The following is a 21,082-nucleotide window of genomic DNA, read 5'->3' as shown; positions in this document are numbered from 1 at the left end:
GCGGCAATCTAATACCGCAGATATTACTGTACTATCTCTCCTCTTTCAACTCTCTTTCTCTCTCTCTCTCTCTCTCTCTTCTCTTTTACTCCAATCTCCCCTCTCCCCCCCCGTCTCCCCCCTCTTCTTTCTTTCTTCTTCTTCCTTTTTCTCCCTCCACCCTTTACATATAGCCTATTTGTCTGTCTCTGTTTCTGAGCGCACCCCCAACCCCAACCTCCACCTTAACCGGACCCCAATACCCTTTTTGGGTATATACAACCCCCTCCTAAACACATATTTTCCCTGGCCCCACCCCTCTAATCTCTTGCATCTCTACCTGCTAACACCTCCCCCTTATATGAACTGTCTGTCCGTTAGTCTACCCATCTCTACTTACCTGCCCCCCCCCCCGCTTTGGCGGCAACGCTGAGGCAACCACAGAAACTCTAGACAAGTTCTTAAAACACAGGCTAGAAGTGACACAAATGACCACCTAATCCAAACGCTCTGTAAAAGCCACCGGCAACGCCTGATCAGCCCAGCAACCCAACAATACCCAGGAATCACCACTGCCACAACTCCTAACCACCACACGCCCTACTCCAAGAGGATGCCAAGCCAACCTCAAACCAAAACCATTAGGGAGACTGAGATGACACCAACCAGGGAGATGGCAAACAATGCCAATACCATAACTCCCCTTCAAGATGACGACCACCCAGTAACAAAACGAGATCTGAGGGAAATGGAAGCAAGATTAGAAGCACGATTAGAAGAAACACTGAAGGCCACAATGGCTCCCATGCAGGCACTAATCAACAATCTAACCTCCAAAGTGGAAGCTCTAGAGAACAAAAACCAAATGCAAGAAAGAATAATAGAGCAATACCGGGAGGAGACAGTGGCGTAGCGTGGGTTGTCAGCACCCGGGGCAAGGCAAGTAATTTGCGCCCCCTAACCCGTGGATTTGCGCCCCCTAACCCGTGGATTTGCCCTAACCCCAGATGTTGCGCCCGGTGCGGCCGGCCCCCCCTGCACCCCCCACGCTACGCCACTGGGAGGAGAACGCACGTGTGAACAAGAAACTGGACGAACTGGTAAACCAAATGGAAGCAGAACACAGAGAGATGAAAATTAAGCAAGCCGACCTTGAAGATCGCAATAGACGCTGTAACATCCGCTTCCGCAACTTTCCTGAAAAAACAGAGGAGAAAAGCCCAGCAGACCTAATTATACGCTGGCTGAAAAACACAATCCCAGGCCTGAAACTTGAGGCAGATGACTTGGAGAGGGCTCACAGAGCCCTAAAACCCATGCCAAAACCCAGCGCCCCCCCAAGAGACATCATTGTATGCTTCACGCGCTACAAAAAGAAGGAAGAGGTATGGAACAACCTCAGAAACTCAACCAACCTTCGATATGGAGAAACCCCCATTCTGGCCCTACAGGACCTATCCCAGGATACCCTAAACCGGAGGAAAAGCCTGCGCCCATTCACCCAGCGTCTCCAACAAGCCGGGATCAAATACCGATGGGGCTTCCCCTTCCGCCTAATTGTAACAACTAATACAACACAACACACGGCCACCAACATATCTGAGGCCCTACAACTACTAAAGAACCTTGAACTCGACCTCCCACCGGAATGGCAACCGACAAACCCACCAAGTGACAGCCCCAACCACGAGGAAACAACAGCAAACAACTGGACGACGGTAGAGAAGAAGAAAAGGAAACAACAGAAGCAGCACAACAACGCAAACCAATACAGACAAGCATCATGCTCAGAACCACCCCGCCGGCCATACGACACAAGAAACCAGACCAAGATTAACCAAACCAATTCATCGCAGATGGACAACCCTACAACAACAACAACCGCAGCTGAATGAAGCCAGAAACTGAAGGACTGGTGATTCCCCCCCCCCGTTCCCCCTCCCCCCCAAAAACATAGATTTAGTTAACACCATCAACATCCCCCCAGCCCCACACCCCCACAGAAATCCCCACCCCAACACCAGCCCAGACGACCTCAACCACATTCCCCACCACCCACACCTTCAACATTCCCATACTCCATACTAAGGGAAAAACAACTCCTCCAACCTCAATAACACAACCCACAATCAGGCTAAAATCTGATACCCAACCAGCACTATGGTGGCACCAGAGCGTACCAGCACCCACACCCACACCCCAACACACCAACAATGTTGCTCATAACATTGGCAACATTGCTCATGAACCTTATACTTGACAGCGACGTTACAAAGTCACTTCACACTGTCTCACTGATCTCCCCCTCTCGCAAACAACAGGGGGGACGGCCTGTCCTTGAACACGGCCTTCCACACCAGCTGAGACCTAGGACCAACCGGCTAAATGCCAGATGGCCCAAAATACCCCAAACAAACACCTATATGACTACATATAGGAAACTCTCTACAACTTACCCCCTACTCTTTAACCCAAATCTTACTCTAATCCCATTAGCCCCCCACCCACCACACCCTAGGTCAGCGCAACCCCACTGGTTCTTTAAACAACACGAAGAGAGAGACACAAGACAACCCGAACGGGTTGGCAGGGAATCGCCCCACATAATAGATAAGCAAGATGGCTAACCTAAAAGCAATTACATTAAACGTGAGGGGGCTGGGAAACCCCATCAAAAGAAAACGCATCACCTCATACATAAACACCATGAAACCACACATCACCTTCCTACAAGAAATACACAACCCACCCAAAGGCAGCAAACTCCTGAGCGACCCCCGCTTCAGTCAGCAGTGGGTTGCACGAGGCTCAGGGAAAGCTCGTGGTGTAGCCATAATACTCAGTAGAGACCTGAACTTCACTGCCACAACAGTCCTCAGGGACAAAAAAGGCAGATTCATTTTCGCTAAAGGGACACTAGATGGTAAAATCAAACTGACAATTGGCTCCATATATGCCCCAAACGCGAAACAATTAGAATTCTTCCAGAAGACACTAAACAAATTCCTCTCCTTCTCTGAAGGGGAAGCAATCCTAGGAGGGGACCTCAATCTAAATATGAAAGGTATATCCCTGAAAGATATCCACCCTACAGCCCCATGGGCAACCTTCCTCCGAAGGAAACCCCCAACAACTAGGAACTCTTACAAGTTACTAAAAATGCTAAAAAACAGGGGTCTCTACGACATTTGGAGTGAGCAAAACCCGGGAGACATCAGCCATACATTCCAATCGGGACGTCATGATACAGTGTCCAGACTGGACAGCATTCTACTCACACAGGGTCTGATCCCCTCAGTGGAATCAACAAACATCGGTAACATTAAAATCACAGATCACGCCCCAGTAGAAGTCATTGTTAAAATAGGAGAAGGAACACAAACCACCCCATCATGGTCCTTCAGTCCCATCCTAACTACAAACAAACAAATTAGAGAGAGTCTCACAAAAACCCTCCAAAATTACTTCAAGGAAAACGATGTAGACAATATAACAACCCCCCTCCTATGGGACACAATGAAAGCGGTCACCAGAGGAGCTTGCATAAAAGAGAACACATTCCTTAAAAAACAAACCTCCTCAAAAATTAGCAAAATAGAACAAGACATCACAGCCCTCTCAACACGCTACAAACAAACAGGATCTAAAAAACTCCTCAAACTTATAGAACAAAAAAGGAGAGAACTAGACTCCCTAGAAATTAACAAAACAATGATCAGCATTCTATATTCTAAACAACGTTTCTATGAATATGGAGGGAAAAACTCCAGATTACTAGCAAATAGATGTAGGAAAAAAGCACTCAAAACAAGAATACACTGCATCACCAAAAAAGACGGCAGCATAACATCCTCCCCTGAAGAAATAACCTCAGAATTTGCAGAATTCTACTCCAACCTATACACCTCCCATAACCCACCAGAGAAGGAAATCAGAACATTTCTAGCAGGACTGACCATGCCTACCCTAACTGATGAGGAACAGGAATTCATGGACAGCCCTATCACCCCACAGGAAATAGATGTGGTCCTCAAAAACCTGAAACCACACAAAGCCCCAGGCCCAGACGGCTTCACAGCAGAATTCTATAGGAAATTCAAAGAACCCTTGATGCCCTACATGACCCGCCTATTCAACGACATCATAAAAGGGGGCCTCATCCCCAAAACCTGGACCCACTCCAAAATAGTCTCCATCCCAAAACCACTAAAAGACAGCCTCAAAGTAGAATCATACCGCCCAATCTCATTAATAAACCAAGACTACAAGATATTCACATCAATCTTGGCCAACCGCCTAAAAATCTTCCTACACAAGTTAATAGCCCCAGACCAGACTGGCTTTGTCCCTGGCCGCAATATAACAGACCCCATCAGGAAACTACTGAACCTGATCGAACACAGCAAGGCAACAAAACTCCCATTGACAATTATGTCCCTAGACATCCTCAAAGCCTTTGATTGCTTAGAGTGGAAATACATATTAGCAGTACTAACTAACATGAAATTTGGCCCCAACTTCCTACAAATCCTCAAACAAATATACTCCCAAGCCTCAGCAAAATGCAGAATTAACAATATGGATTCTAATACTATAGCTATCCAAAGAGGCACGAAACAAGGATGCCCACTGTCTCCCTTCTTATTTATCCTGGCTCTGGAACCCTTAGCAATCCGCATCCGAGCAGCCACAGACATCAAGGGAGTGGAAATAAAAGGCAGAACCTATAAATTAGGGCTCTTTGCAGATGACCTAATGGTGACAACACCAGACCCCATAAGCACAGCAACCTCCCTAATCAGAGAACTCAACAAATTTGCAATGGTGTCGGGCTTACAGGTAAATTTTACAAAGTCAGAAGCTATGTGCTTCAACACCCCTCCTCACACCCAAAAAGAGCTCACGAAGGTCACCAAAATAAAACTCTGCCACACCAAGTTCAGATACCTAGGGGTACAAATAACCAAAATCCTCAACAAATTGTACCTCCACAACTACAAGCCCCTGTGGCGGCAAATTAACAAAGACCTAAAGAGATGGAATAACACGAATTTCACTCTCTCAGACAAAATAGCCATGATCAAAATGATCACACTCCCAAAACTAACCTACCTATTCCAAACCCTCCCAATCTGGATCCCCTCAACCCAACTCCGCAGTTGGCAGAGAAAACTACACTCTTTCATCTTCTCACATAAAAAACCAAGAATAAGCCCCAAATACCTGCACCTCCCCACCTCAGAAGGAGGATGGGGAATCCCCAACATAGAAGCATATTACATTGCCAACCAAATACGTCATGTAATTCCATACATACTAGAAGATGAGACAAAACAATGGGTACACCTAGAGAGGGACACAATTGAAAATACCTGCACCACAACATACCCACTCCTCCCAAACAAACTAAAGAAAATTCCCACAACACTTAACAGGTACACACAGACCATGCTCAAAGCATGGAAAACACAAATAGGCAAACTATCCCCAACCCCATCCCCACTAATCCCCCTGGCGTACCACCCATTATTCCACCATGCAGCACAAAACCTCCAGATAAAAGCCTGGCGAACCAAAGGCTTATATCGCCTAATAGACTTTTATAAAAATAACAAACCCTTGTCAACACAAGAAATACAAGACAAACTAGAAGACACCCAAATGCCCTGGTTAACACAACACCAACTACATGCCCTCTTAAACAACCCAACAGTAAAATCAGCAGCAACTAGGCCCCTGACAACCTTTGAAAACCTCCTCCTAACAACAAAGGGAAATGGTAAAGGGACGGTATCCGCAATATACAAAATACTACTCCAAAATCCCGCAAATCCCCTAGACGCAATCAAAAAACAATGGGAGAATGACATAGGCTATGAGATTAACCCCACTCAATGGACCAGAATGTGGTCTAAACCCCCCTTTAAATCCATATCAACAAAAAGAAAAGAACTCACACTGAAACTCACCTACAGGTGGTACCTAACACCAAGGAAACTAGCGCTAATACACCCAGGAACCTCACCAAAATGCTGGAGAGGGTGCACCTCCACAGGCACATACCTCCACATGTGGTGGGAGTGTCCCAAAATCCAACTATTCTGGACAACAGCCATACAAGAAATATGTAAAATAACAAAGCAAGTATTAGACTTCACCCCAGAATTGGCCCTACTAAACATCTTCCAAGACAACAATGCCCATTTACTCCACAAAGAACTCATAACCCACCTACTTTCAGCAGCCAGAAACACCATAACCAGACACTGGAGAGACCTGTCAGGAGTAAGCATGGACCAATGGTACCAAATAGTATGGGAAACAGCCCTACTAGAAAAATTAACTAACAAACTGAAACTGACACGGGGACAAACAGAAGAAGACACCTTCACCCCGGTATGGCTCCCCTTTATCACATACACAGCCCAACAGGACAATGACAATAATCCACCAACAGCATACAAATCAATATGGCTAACTTGATCCAAAACACCCACCCACCTCACTCACACACGAAAACAAAGATCACCACAGCCAATCACAAACAAACAATCACATCCTAGGCCAACCCCAACCTCTCTCACCACCAAAGGAACACAAGTGAACAACACAAGCACGCTGACACCAAACTACATACATTAAGCATAATAGAAACACCGCTACCCCACCCCACCCCCATCCATCTCCCCTCCTTCCACCCTCCTTTCTTCTTCTTTTTTTCTTTTTTCTTCTCCCCCCTAATGCCTCAACAAATGAAATGGATTTGTAAAAATGTTATACGGGAAAAAAAAATACACGAGGCATTACACTTACACTGTAAAACAAGAAAACCCTTAATAAAATATATATATTAAAAAAAAAAAAATGATTAGGGAGCTAAACAGTACAAACTGAAAGCATTTGCTGATGACTTAGTATTGACTCTACAGGAGCCAGAATCTAGTACTAAAAGGGTATTGGAGCTGATTCAAGAATTTGGACAGGTAGCAGGTTTTAAGTTGAACAAGATGAAAACTAAGGTTTTAGAGAAAAACTTAACTGTGAATGAGAGAGATAAGTTTCAGGAGGAGACAGGACTAACATTGGTTAAGAAAGTGAAATATTTAGGGGTTAACATGACTGCTAAAAATGTCAATTTATTTAAGGATAATTATGAAAAATGTTAGACTGAACTGAAAAAGGATTTAGAAATATGGACAAATTTGAAGTTATCATTGTTAGGCTGAATTGCTGTGATAAAAATGAACGTGTTGCCAAGGATGTTGTTTTTGTTTCAAACATTGCAAATTTTGGATGAGATGGATTGTTTCAAGAAGTGGCAGAAAGATATTTCCAGATTTGTTTGGCAGGGCAAGAAGCCTCGAATAAAATTTAATATATTAACTGATGCCAAAGAAAGAGGTGGATTTGCCCTGCCAGACCTTAAACTTTATTATGAATCAGCTGCTTTTTGCTGGCTGAGAGAATGGCTGCTTCTTGAAAACACTGACGTGTTGGATCTAGAAGGCTTCAACAATGCATTTGGCTGGCATGCATATTTGTGGTACAATAAGGTAAAAGCACATAAAGCGTTTAAAAATCATATTGTTAGAAAAGCATTGTTTAATGTTTGGATAAGATATAAGGATTTGTTAGAAAAGAAAACTCCAAGATGGTTGTCACCAATGGAAGCGAAGGCACAGAAAAAACTCAATATGGAGGCCAAATGGCCGAAATATTGGGAAATTCTGGAACAAGATGGAGACAGAATAAATTTGCAGAGCTTTGAAAAATTGAAAAACAAAGTGCGAGATTGGCTCCATTATTACCAAATAATGGAGGCATACAATTTGGACAAAAAAGTTGGTTTCCAGGTGGAAAAATCAAAATTGGAAACAGAATTGTTAGATCCAAAAATTAAGAATTTGTCAAGAATGTATAACTTGCTGTTGAAATGGAACACTCAGGATGAAATGGTGAAATCAGCTATGATTAAATGGGCACAAAATGTTGGACATAACATAATGATGGCTGACTGGGAACAGTTATGGACCACAGGTATGAAATTTACGGCATGTAATGCTCTAAGAGAAAATTTAATGAAAATGATTTATAGGTGGTACATGACACCAGTCAAGCTTGCAAAAATTTGCCATTTGCCTGATAATAAATGTTGGAAATGTAATGAGACTGAAGGTACATTCCTTCACCTTTGGTGGACATGCCCAAGGATTAAGACATTCTGGGAGATGATTTATAACGAAATGAAAAAGGTATTCAAATATACCTTCCTGAAGAAACCAGAGGCCTTTCTCCTGGGCATGGTCGGTCAATTGGTGCCAAAGAAGGATAGAACTTTTTTTATGTATGCAACACCAGCAGCAAGAATACTCAACGTGAAGTATTGGAAGACACAAGATTTACCCACCCGGGAAGAATAGCAGATGAAGTTGATGGACTATATGGAACTGGTGGAAATGACTGGCAGAATCCGAGACCAGGGAGAAGAGTCGGTGGAAGAAGACTGGAAAAAGTTTAAAGACTATTTACAGAAATACTGTAAAATTAATGAATGTTAGAAAAATGTTGGAATGAAGTTATATGGCTTTAGTAGAAATGTTATAAGGAATTGGTAAAAGCCTCAGCGCCTAGGGCTTGCCGATCGAAAGGTTGGCGATTCGAATCCCCGCGGCGGGGTGCGCTCCCGTTGCTCGGTCCCAGCGCCTGCCAACCTAGCAGTTCGAAAGCACCCTTGGGTGCAAGTAGATAAATAGGGACCGCTTACTGGCAGGAAGGTAAACGGCGTTTCCGTGTGCTGCGCTGGCTCGCCAGATGCAGCTTTGTCACGCTGACCACGTGACCCGGAAGTGTCTCCGGACAGCGCTGGCCCTCGGCCTCTTAAGTGAGATGGGCGCACAACCCTAGAGTCTGTCAAGACTGGCCCGTACTGGCAGGGGTACCTTTACCTTTAGATTAATAGAGTATTAAAGGAAAAAATAAGGTTAGAATGTGTTAAGATAATTATAGGATAGAAAATAGAGGAAGATGGAAAGGAATTGCTGAAACAATTAACAGAAGTGGAATACAAAAAGGGAGGTGTGAGGAGGTTGTTGAAATAAGTGAATGAAAGATAGGATATTGAAATTGTTTGATGTGTTTTAAACTGTTTTTGTTTTGTTTTGTTAGTTTAATGTGTTAGTGTTATGTAGTGTTTTTGTATTGTATTGTTTTGTATTGTATTGTTTATTTTTTTTTCTTGTAGTGTTTAAATTGTTGGAAAAGTAATAAATATTTTAAAAGAACCCCAGAAAGTGGTGTTGGGGGATGAGTGTTCAGACCTCTGGGCTCTCACTTGTGGGGTTCCTGAGGGCTCCACCCTCTCCCCCATGCTTTTTAATATCTATATGAAGCTGCTGGGAGAGATCATCAGGGGGTTTGGGTTGGGTGTTCCCCAGTATGTGGATGATACCAAGCTCTACCTCTCTTTTAAATTGGAACCAGTGAAGGTACTGTATGAGTGTCTGGAGGCAGTTGAAGGATGGATGGCAGCTAACAGATTGAGGTTGAATCTTGATAAGACAGAAATACTGTCCCAGGGGGAAAGGGGGCAGGCAGGTGTGGGGGGACTCCCTAGACCTGATGAAGGTAACTGTGCCTCAAAAGGTCCAGGTGCACAACCTGGGGGTCATTCTGGACTCACAGCTGTCCATGGAGGCGCAGGTCAATTCTGTGTCCAGGGCAGTTGTCTGCCAGCTCCATCTGGTACGCAGGATGAGACCCTCCATGCCTGGAGACTGTCTCCCCAGAGTGGTGCATGCTCTGGTGATCTCCCGCTTGGACTACTGCCATGCGCTACATGGGGCCATCTTTGGAGGTGACTCGTAAACTGCAACTAATCCAGAATGTGGCAGCTAGACAACAGAATGGGAGCAGCCATTGAGACAACATAACACCAGTCCGAAAGGATCTTCACTGACTCCCAGTACATTTCTGAGCACAATTCACATTGTTGGTGCTGACCTTTAAATTGCCGTGGATGCATTTTTCAGGCATAGATTCCTGTTATGCCTTCAGTCACAAATTTATTTGCTGAAGGAATTTTTTGCTGTCTCTGAGCTTTCTTTCCTACTCTGCTAATTGCATGTCGGACTTGCTGTGGAAATCATTATGGAGAAGCAAGATCATTGACCTAAAGCCCTACAGCCTCACTCTCTGTAGACCTGAAGGAGCGTCTCCACCCCCATCGCTCAGTCTGGACACTGAGGTCCTCCTTCGAGGGTCTTCTGCTGGTTCACCCCCCCCCCCACACCTCGTGAGAAGCGAAGTTACAGGGAAGCAGGCAGAAGGCAAGGAAATGGGCAACTATCTGACATTTAGAAGACAGCTGAAGGCAGCCCTGTATTGGGAGGTTTTGAATGTCTGATGTTTTACTGTCTTTTATATGTACTGTGAGACGCATAGAGTGGCTGGTGAAACCCAGCCAGTTAGGCAAGGTAGAAATACTACAATCATTCTTATTATATTGTTATTCTTTTGTAGTTATTTTGGATTTCGTACTGCAATATGAGCTCACGAAATGTCATGGGTGGAGAAAATCATAGGGCTGCCCTAAACTGTAATCCCACCCACAAATTCTCATTCACATACAGTCTGTAAATTAGGGGAGGTCACACACCTCACCTGTGCTAATCCTGGCACTCTTTGGCCTGTGTAGGCACACCTTGTATGTAGAGCCTCCAGCCACAGGCACTGTCTACCATGAAAATGGGTCCTTTGACTGGGAAGAATCTCAGCTTGTCAGTCACTCTGACACTGCCTACAAAGAATAAGAGGAACAGAAATGCTTTTGAGGTGCAACTTCTATATCCATGCTGAGAGCCATTCCATGGACTCTGAACCCCTGTTTCTGATGACAGGTGTACATTATCCTCATCCTGAATGAAGCAGGCAGTGGAAAAGACGAAGATGGCAGGCTGAGAGAGAGGTTTCTGGCTGCTTCCTGGGTGGGATTGTGGAAAGAGAGAACGGCTTCTGAGAAGGCCTCCCCCCTCCCCTCTTCCTCTCGGGATTTGAACCGCTGCGTCTGGACAGGGCAGGTGTTTATGGGGTGGGAAGAGGATGGAGCTTGCAGGAAGGGAGGGGTGGGGGGAGTGGACCCCCACTTTCGACAGATCCCTCTCTGGTCGCCTTGAAGGGGTGGCCGATTCCTTGGCGGGAGGGAGAAGCCAAGGCGGCCCCTCCCGAGATTCCACGCGTCCGCCACGATGGAGACCTCCCCCTCCAGATTGGTCTTCCTGTATATCTCTCCCCCCCCCACGCCAATGCTGCCCTTCCCGCCCCAGGGATGCTCCCCCCCCCGACTTCCTCGACCCCCTCCCTCTTTCCCGGAGTCTCCCCTGCACCCAGAGGCGGGGCTCACCCCTCGACCTGCGCGCCCCATCTCTCCATCCAGAGGACAACCCCCCCCCACACGAGCCACACGGGGGTCTCTATCCAGGCGTCCCTCGCGCCCGTTAACCCTTTCATGGTCCGCCTTTATCCGTGCGGAGCCTACAGGGCCCCAGGGATGCCTGCGCGGGGGAAACGGGGCAAGGGGTGGGTATCCCACGTCCGCCCCCGCCAGGGTACCCAAGGGGCCAGGGAAAGCCCCCTTCAGGCCCTGCCCGTGGGGCCCAGGAAAGGCGCTTTGGGGAGCTGGAGGGGGTCTCTGGATCCTTCTCTCCCCTTCCCCCGCGACCCCTTTACCTCTTTGTCCTCGCTCGCGAGTCTCATTTCCTTTACTGCAACATCCACGTGGGTGGGGGGGGGGATTTACCTGCCGCCCCTCCTCCCCTTTCCGAAAGCGCGCGCCCCTAGAGCTCCGGCGCAGAGCAGCAATCCGGCGCAGAAGCTCCACTTGCGGGAGAAGCAGGCAGATTGGGAGGGGGGCTCACCCCCCCCCACATTCCCGGAGCAGGAGCCGGATGGCGAGGAGGAGGAGCAACATATTGGGGAGGGGATTTGGGGTTGTGGGGGCGGGGTGGGAGGAGGATGTGCCGGGAGGGGAGGGGGGATCCCTGCGTGGGGGAAACGGGGCAAGGGGTCCTCGAGGGACCCCCTAGGTGGGGGTCCCATGTCCGCCCCCGCCAGGGCGCCTAAGGAAAGCCCCCTTCGCAGCACTCGTGCAGGGATCCAGCCCATGCCTATGGGACATGGGACCCGCGAAAGGCGCTTTGGGGAGCTGGCAGGGGGTCTCTGGGTTCTTCTCTCCCCCCCCCCGCGACCCCTTTACCTCTTTCTCCTCGCTCCCGAGTCTCCTTTCCTTCCCTGCAACATCCACGGGGGGGGGGTCCCCCGCCTCCTCCCTCCTCTTTCCGAAGGCGCCCCCCTAGAGCTCCGGCGCAGAGCAGCTATCCGGCGCAGAAGCTCCACTTCCGGGAGAAGCAGGCAGATTGGGAGGGGGGCTCATCCCCCCCCCTTATTCCCGGAACAGAAGGCAGATGGCGAGGAGGAGGAGCAACATATTGGGGAGGGGATTTGGGGTTGTGGGGGCGGGGTGGGAGGAGGATGTCCCGGGAGGGGAGGGGAGGAATAGAGAGGGGGCGGGGAGGAAGGTTTCCCTACTCCCCTTGTCCATCTGTGGATCAGGAGAGTGGGGGAGGGGCTGATGCTGGCAATCCAATTACAAAGTGGGGTTCCCCCCCAATGTTTACATTCTAAAATCCTTCCCTCGCCCACCCCATGCCACGAGCAGTGCGTCCGTACTTTAGGTATTGGTGCTCTTCAAACCAGGAAGGGGGACAGTTATACGACTCCCCCAAGTCCCCACCACAGCCTCGGACTAAGGCCAGGACAAGGACCGTGGACACAGGCACCTTCCATGCACAACAGCAAAGAGGCTCAGAGAAGCAGCCTATACAATTGTAGCAAGAAGCGGATACCATGAATCGGACTGTGTCCTCCGACTCTCCAATGCTGTATAGAAAACTGTAGAAACGTCAAATAATCGCCAAGTCAACGGTTTGACGGATTTCCTGGGTTCCAACGCCTAATGACTCCTCTGGAATTGGGGGATCCAATTCAAAGGCCATAATCCCTTAGGAGGCAGGAGGCGATCAAGGGCAGCACATGCCCCAGGCAGAAATCCATCGGGATGGTGGATTGAATCCTGATGCATTTAAAGTGTTTAAAGCAAAGCAGCTAGTAAGCCTGATCTTTATTGATCTGTTGCAACAGGGTCCTCACTCACCACACGCAGGAGGGAGGAGGAACCCAGAACAATGGCACACAAGGCCTTATATAGACATTTTAAATTCCCTGCCCTGGAGCTCAAGACCATCCCTCCATACATCATACACACATCACAGAAGGGGTGTAACCCCAGGACCCTCCCCCATACCTCATACCTACATCACAGAAAGGGCGGTTTACAGCAGAAATCTGAGTGGTTTGTTTACCTCCTGTCTGCCAGGCTACCTGTTAATGGTCACTTGATTGGATTGCCTGGGGAGCCTGGCCAGTCTTTTGTGATGATAAATACTTAGTATCTGTGCCAGGTCACAGCCTCACACCCTATTCATGTTAAATGTGCCCTTAAGGCAGGATTTGTGAAGGAAATGACAATGGGCAGGCTCCTCCCATCTCTTCCTCTCTTTTAAACTGGAACCAGTGAAGGCAGTGAATTCCCTGTGTGCCTTTCTGGAGGTGGTTGGAGGATGGATGGCAGCTAAGAGATTGAGGTTGAATCCAGACAAGGAAGGCAGGTGTGGGGGACTCCCGGTTCCTGATGGCGTAACAGTGCCCCTAAAGGACCAGGTCATCACCGTTGAGTATTGGGGTCAGTGCCCCTATTCCTCCAGCAGGAGTGATTGTGGGGCTTCCTCGCCCGCTTCCATTCAGCTCCGCCATTCCCAAATGGCAATTCTTCTTTAGCCATTGTGGGAGCAGACGGGCTGGAAGCTGAAGCGGCTTCCCTTGGAGTAGGCTTTGTTTCCCTTTCTGCTGACCTCAGTCTCTTGGATTGTGGCCAGCTTTCCTCTTCCATTTCCCTGAATGCTGAGCAGTGTTGGATGTGTGGGGAAGTGAAATTCACTCCATAATTTTTCCGCAGGGTTCCCTCCGCAGCACAGAAGGATGGGGGGAGGGAGGAACACGTACTAATAAAGGAACACTCCTGTGAATGGAGAGAAGCAGAAAGTGGAGTCCCCTATAGATCAGTATTGGGACCCGTGGCTTTTCAACTTGTTCATAAATGATCTAGAGTTAGGAATGAGCAGGGAGGGGGCAAAGTTTGCTGATGGCAATTGTTCAAACAAAGAGAGATTGTAAGGAGCACCAAAAAGACCTCTCCAAACAGGGAGAATGGGCTGAAAATACAGTTCATTGTCAATAAGATTCAAGTGAGGCATGTTGGGGGGCAGGGAAACACCCTCTTAATATCATGTGCAGGATCATGAGGTCTGAATTGGGTTTCTCTGTGTGCTCTACGAGACCAGGGGAGAGGGGTGAGGGAACAGCTGCAGTCGCCTGCGGTTCCTGCGCAATGTTTGCCATCTTGCCAAAGGTTGCAGGCAGCTTTACCTGCAGCAATTGTATGTTGATTGCCCTCTTAGAAGACAAAGTCCAGCAACTGGAGGAACATGTAGCTACACTCCAAAGAATTAGAATTAGGGGAGCTGGTCGCAGCAGGAGGGGGGGGTGTCTCCCTGGATGCTTCAGTAGCCGGCCTCCTCTGGGTCTCCTGGTCCCCCTCCTCTCTTCCCTCTGGCTCTGAACTGCTCTCTGTCCCAGCCTCTTCCTGCTCAGCAAAGCCTGTTTCCTCCTCAGCTTGCAACACCTCCCCTCCCATTCTGCTCCCTTTTCTCCCTCTTTCTGCTCATTGCTATCCCACCACCAGTCCCCAGGATCTGAGCCTTCTTCCTTTGTGGGTCTCCCAGCTGGTGCCTCACCCCCCCCCCCCCACAAACCCAGCCAGTCCATGACAGCAAAAGCAGCCATAGCAGTAAAATCAGTATGATACACTCTGGTAGGAAAACTCCCTAGCAGCATGATTGAATAATAACTTCTGGGAATTTGGAAAAGTATTATCTTCTCCCAACCCCAGAATAAGCACGACTCTGGGGTTGCTCCATGGGGTTCATGAGTGAAGATGGGGCCCCCAGGAGACTTCCCTCATACCTGTAGCCCCTCCTTCCCCATCCTGCAAATAGGCTTGGGGGGAAATCTCCCATTCAATTTCAGTATTTCAAGCTTTTTTTCAGAATGCGCAGGGGGCAGGGAGATGTTATGGTGAAGAAGCCGTGTTTGGAGATCATGAGGTGGGGGGGTGTGTGACAGAGTTTGGTGCAAAAACCATTTTGAATGTTTGAGTAGAGCAACTCCAGGGCATGAGCCAAGTAGCAGCAGGGTAGGGGCCACGTGTAGAGCAAGTCCCACACTGAGGTCAAAAACGCACACAGAGGCAGCAGGACTTCTTCAGTAATAGTTTACTGAGCTTTGAAAGCATACAGTTCTCACTGGGTCCCCAGTGAGGCACAAAACTTAGCTCCTGAGAGCAAATCCAGTTTCAGCAGAAAAAAAATACAGCACACAAGATATCTAAGTCAGGCACACACACCGGCAGAAGGGAGCAAGGGAGGAAAGAGGCTGGAAGGACACAGGGCAATGGAAGTGTGTCTTTCGCTTCCTGTTGCCTGGGAGGAAAGTCAGCAACTCGGCATCTGCAGGGACTTCCCGAAGCAAAGCTTTATGCTGGCTATTCCAGGCAAACATGCAGCACCAAAACACACGCTGTGATCTGTGCTATATTGCCGTATCAGTTGTTTTTATGGGGATTTTTCTGTGTCCCCCCCAAAAATATTCATTTTATAACACAAATAAAGAACACAAACAGAAAAACAAACAATACAAACAAAGTCTTGTCATATCCTTATTTTCCTATACATTGTGAAGTGGGCTTCCCCAAGTCCCACCTATCTGATTTTCATTTTACTTCATCTTTAGCAATTTACATATATCATCGTTTCTAACGATCTTTTTTTTTGATCACACTTAAAATAACTTCACATTTTATCACTTACAAATAATACTATTTTAAAATACATTATCTTCTACTTCTAAGCCTGCAGCATATATCCACTTCCAAAGCTATTCTAAGATTTAAATATTAACATATTTTTTTCAAATATTCCTTAAACTTCTCCCTATCTTCTTCCATCATCTCTTCTCTCTGGTCTCAGAGTCTCCCGGTCAGTTCGGCAAGTTTCATATAGTCCATCATCTTCATCTGCCCTTCTTCGATAGTTGGTAAATCTTGTTTCTTCCAATTCTTTTCTAGCAACATTCTCGCAGCTGTTGTGCCATACAGAAAAAAAGTAACATCTTTATTCGGTATTTAACCCCCCACTATACCAAGTAAAAATGCTTCTGGTTTTTTAACAAATGTGTTTTTCAATACTTTCATCGGTTCATTATAAATACTTTCCCAGAAGTCTTTTTCCTTGGGGCACGTCCACCACATGTGGTAAAAGGTTCCTTCTTTTTCTTTACATTTCCAGCATTTATTATCATGAGTACGATACATTTTTGCAAACTTCACTGGTGTTAAATACCATCTATACATCATTTTCAACAAGTTTTCTCTTAATACATTACAAGCTGTAAATTTGATTCCTTTGTTCCACAATTTCTCCCAATCTACCATCATGATATTGTGCCCCACATCCCTGGCCCATTCAGTCATTACAGATTTCTCTTGTTCATCTTTCGTATGCCATTTCAGCAATAAATTATACATCTTAGATAGGTTTTTTGGTTTTGTATCTAATAATTCCATTTCCAGTTTGGATTTCTCTCTTTGAAAACCAATTTTCTTGTCCATTTTAAACACTTCATTTATCTGGATGTACTGGAACCTATCATCTAATTTATCTTTCAACAGATCACAAGATTTTAATCAAAATTGGTCCCCTACTTCCATCAGAATAGCATTATACTTCAACCACGTATCTTTCATATTCAACCTTTTATGGGTCTTAGCTTCCAATGGTGAGCCAAATCACTTCTTTTTCAAGGGTTCTCGCAATGCGTCAGGGAATGGTCTGACGCTGAGTATGGGGGAAAGCATTCTCAGGCAGATCAGCTTTCCTGGGAGCTGGAGGGGGGGGAATTGACCCTCCTCTTTTGCAGTGGTCTCAGAAGCAGGGAGTGACACCGATACAGAGCAGATTAGACAGGAGTTACCTAGCTAAGAGATAAGGACAAGAGAAACAGACTCAGCTGGCCCTGAAGCAGGAATACGGATTTCTTCGGAGATCATTGCTGGGAAGAAGAGTGGACACTGAGAGGAACATGTCCCACACTCCATACATCTAAATGGGTTCTCCCCTGTGAGAGTCCCTTGATGTTTCTTAAACATTCCATTATAAATAAATCACTTTCTGTAATCTTTCCATTTAAACCGCTTCTAATCATGTCTGTTGATGGTTTGTAGGGGTTCAGCTCTAAAAGTTCATCATGAGTCCGTTGATTTAGAACTTCCACTAGAAATGGACCTCTACCTTTATTTAACTTCCTGACACTTATATGGTTTGTCTCTTGTGTGAGTTTGTTAATGTAAATCAAGGGTTCCACTCTGCCTGAAGCTTTACCACTCTCAATGCATTTAAAGGGTTTTTCCCCTGTGTGAGTCCATTGATGTCTTCTAAGGGTTTCATTGAAACCGAAGCTCCTCCGCACTCCATTCATTCATATGGTTTCTCCCCTGTGTGAGTCAGTTGATGTCTATTAAGGTGTCCACTCTGACTGAATTTCTTTCCACACTCCATGCATTTAAATGGTTTTTCCCCTGTGTGAGTCTGTTGATGTCTTCTAAGGTTTCCATTATCACTAAAGCTATTTCCGCACTCCAGACATTTAAATGGTTTCTCTCCTGTGTGAGTCCGTTGATGTGTTCTAAGGTTTCCATTATCACGAAAGCTCTTTCCACACTCCATACATTCATATGGTTTCTCCCCCGTGTGAGTCCGTAGATGCATATTTAGGCTTCCACTCAGACTGAATTGCCATCCGCACTCCATGCATTTAAATGGTTTTTCTCCTGTGTGAGTCTGTTGATGTCTTCTAAGGTTTCCATTATCATTAAAGCTCTTTCCACACTCCATACATTTAAATGGTTTCTCCCCTGTGTGAGTCCGTTGATGTCTTCTAAGGGTTCCATTATCACGAAAGCTCTTTCCGCACTCCACACATTTGCATGGTTTCTCACCTGTGTGAGTCCGTTGATGTATTCTAAGGGTTCCATTATCACGAAAGCTCTTTCCGCACTCCACACATTTGCATGGTTTCTCACCTGTGTGAGTCCGTTGATGTATTCTAAGGGTTCCATTATCACGAAAGCTCTTTCCACACTCCGTACATTCATATGGGTTCTCCCCTGTGTGAGTCTGTTGATGTCTTCTAAGGGTTGCATTGAAACTGAAGCTCTTTCCGCACTCCGTACATTCATATGGTTTCACCCCTGTGTGAGTCATTTGATGCTTTTTGAGGTGTCCACTCTGATGGAATTTCTTTCCGCACTCCATGCATTTAAATGGTTTTTCGCCTGTGTGAGTCTGTTGATGTCTTCTAAGGTGTCCATTATCTACTTACTTTATCAAACCTTTATTAGGCATTATGGAAATAAAACCTTAAAAGAGAAAATAACATATAAAAGCCTTGAAATATATATGAAAAGGCAGCAGTTTGCTAAATGCATATATATATATACATATAGAGTCAGTGGTTTTCCTTGTTAACCTGCTCCTTGGAGGACTGCTACCAAAAACTCGGCTACCCCCGCCGTTACCCTTTGGTCAACGTCGGATAGGTAGAATCCCACACATTCACCTTGCTGCGGTTCCAGACCACCCAAAAGAGGGGACAGCACACGTTGACGGAGCGTACTGTACAATGGGCAATGAAGGAGAATATGCTCTACAGTGTCCGGGACATTCATAGAGCATCTGCAGAGTCTCTTGTTTCTAGGAATGTTTTGATATCTTCCCCTGACAAATGCTGAGGGAAAAACATTCAAACGGGCCAGCATAAAAGCCCTACGTTGGGCTGGGATTATTAGTTTAGTGACGTAATTGGCTCTGCTATCTAAGATATTTAATTCATAGAATATGGGGGAGCAAATTTTGTTTACAGCTGCCATAATATTTTGTCTCTCGACATCCTTTAGTCTAGTTAGGATATTATGGGAAATATATTGCTCATTAGAATTGTACAGGGGCTCCAGCTCGATGCCAAAAGATTCAATCTTTTTTTCGAGGTGCTGATACCATCTTGATTTATAGGAGTCTTTGAGCAAATCAGCGAGCAGACTTGATGGAGGGCAGTGAAAGTGGCAGCGTAACCAATACTTTATTGAGGTGGACCATGCCCAATATTCCATTGTGTGTATGCCTATTTCTGCACACATTGTTTCATATTTGATCGTAGCTGGGAGTCCAAGAATACGTCTCAGAAAGCTAGAGTGAATCTTTTTTAAATCATTGTTATATGCTTGGACCCATAGCGGGATTCCATAAAATATCTGGGATTGCACTTTTGTTTGAAATATCTGATTTGCCGCAGGAATAAATTGATTACCTTTCTGATAATGAAAACGGGCAACTGCTGATGAGATGCACTTTGCCTGTTTTATGGCATTTGTGCGATGGGTTGCCCACCCTAAATTGCTCTGGAATAAGATTCCCAGATACCTATAGATTTTCACTTGTTGGATTTCTTGCCCTCTTATTTTCCATTTCTCTAATTTCCAACCATTCGAGAAGACCAAAATTTTTGTCTTCTCATAGTTTATAGAGAGTTTGTTACATTCGCAGTAGAGGATCAGTGAAGATATAAGACGTTTCAGACCCAAGCTCGTTAAGGATAGTAGGACAGCATCGTCTGCATATAGTAAGAGAGGAACTGGTTTCTGATTAAGTTTGGGGGCATGTGATTCTATTTTTTGAAGGTAATCTGGCAAGTCTGATAAAAATAAATTAAATAGAAAGGGGGCAAGAATACACCCTTGTTTTACCCCTTTCGAGATTGGGATGTCTGATGAAAGGTGACCTTTGATGTTAAGTTTGACTTGACAGGTATTGGAAGAGTGTAGATTTTGCATTAGAATCAATAGGCGCTGATCAATTTTTAATTCTGCGAGTTTCCTCCACAACTTTGGGCGGTCAATTGAGTCGAATGCACCACGAAAATCTACAAAAGCAGCGTATATCTTAGATTGCCTTTGGGATCTGTATTTTTCAACCAGATGCATAAGTATAAGACAGTGGTCTAGTGTGGAGCAACCTTTGGAGAAACCTATTTGTTCTTTCCCTGGTAAATTTAGATTTTTCATCCAGGTAAGGAGTTTAGATAAGAGGTGCTTAGCGTAGATTTTCCCTATCACTGATAGAAGGCTTATCGGTCTATAATTCCTTGGTTCTTTTGGGTCGCCATTTTTAAAGATTGGAATAATTATTGATCTTAGCCATGTCTCAGGTATGATCCCATATTTATCTATAAGCGTAAACAGTTGGGCTAAGGGTTCTGCCCACCAATCTATATAGGTCTTAAATAATTCTATTGGTAGACCGTCTGGCCCAGGAGATTTCCCCGATTTGAAATTTTTAACTATCTCTCTAATTTCCTCTTCCTCTACCCTTGGCCACTCCTGGAGTTTAATAATTTTATTTTTAGTGGTTTCATTTCCTTTAAGTTCACTGTGTAGATTGTTAAATACAGATGTAAAGTATTGGGACCATTTGGATTCTGCAATTGGTGGTAGAGTTAGTTGATTTTCGGCTTTCAATCCTCCATACACTAGGTTCCAGAACGCTTTGTTGTTTTTACTCTGAATTGAGTCAAATAATTGTAGCCATTTTTGGGTTGCGTATTTCTGTTTCTTTTCAGCCAGAATGTAATGATATTTTCTTTTTTCATCAAGATAAGAGGGCTCTAGTTTGGTGCGATTATTTTTAAATGTTTGGCGCAGTTTTCTTTTTAGCTGGAAACATTCATCATCAAACCAAGGGCTAGCGGTATGTTTAAGTACCCAAACTTTAGGTGGAGTACTAAGCTCTACAAACATTTGGAAGATTTCATTATAAATTTTCGG

General features: G+C 45.7%; 1 protein-coding gene across 3 annotated transcripts in view; it reads right to left on the bottom strand.

Moving 5' to 3' along the window:
* Positions 1 to 21,082, bottom strand: part of LOC309351912 (uncharacterized protein) — a gene marked incomplete at its 3' end in the record, with an annotated part of 80,929 nt that overhangs the window by 44,869 nt on the left and 14,978 nt on the right. Inside the window, exon 1 of one of the 3 annotated variants that reach the window (XM_081880108.1) lies at positions 13,944 to 14,222. The exons of 1 other annotated variant lie outside the window; for it this stretch is intronic. Of the gene's footprint in view, positions 1 to 9,658; positions 10,142 to 13,943; positions 14,223 to 21,082 lie in introns of those variants that run through there. One more of the 3 variants, XM_081880106.1, reaches the window with a different exon arrangement.

This window comes from Podarcis erhardii, assembly GCF_964252035.2.
Source record: "Podarcis erhardii genome assembly, chromosome: 10".
Taxonomy (NCBI): Eukaryota; Metazoa; Chordata; class Lepidosauria; order Squamata; family Lacertidae; genus Podarcis; species Podarcis erhardii.
Note: the sequence above shows the minus strand (reverse complement) of the source record. Positions and strands in the feature narration are given on the sequence as shown.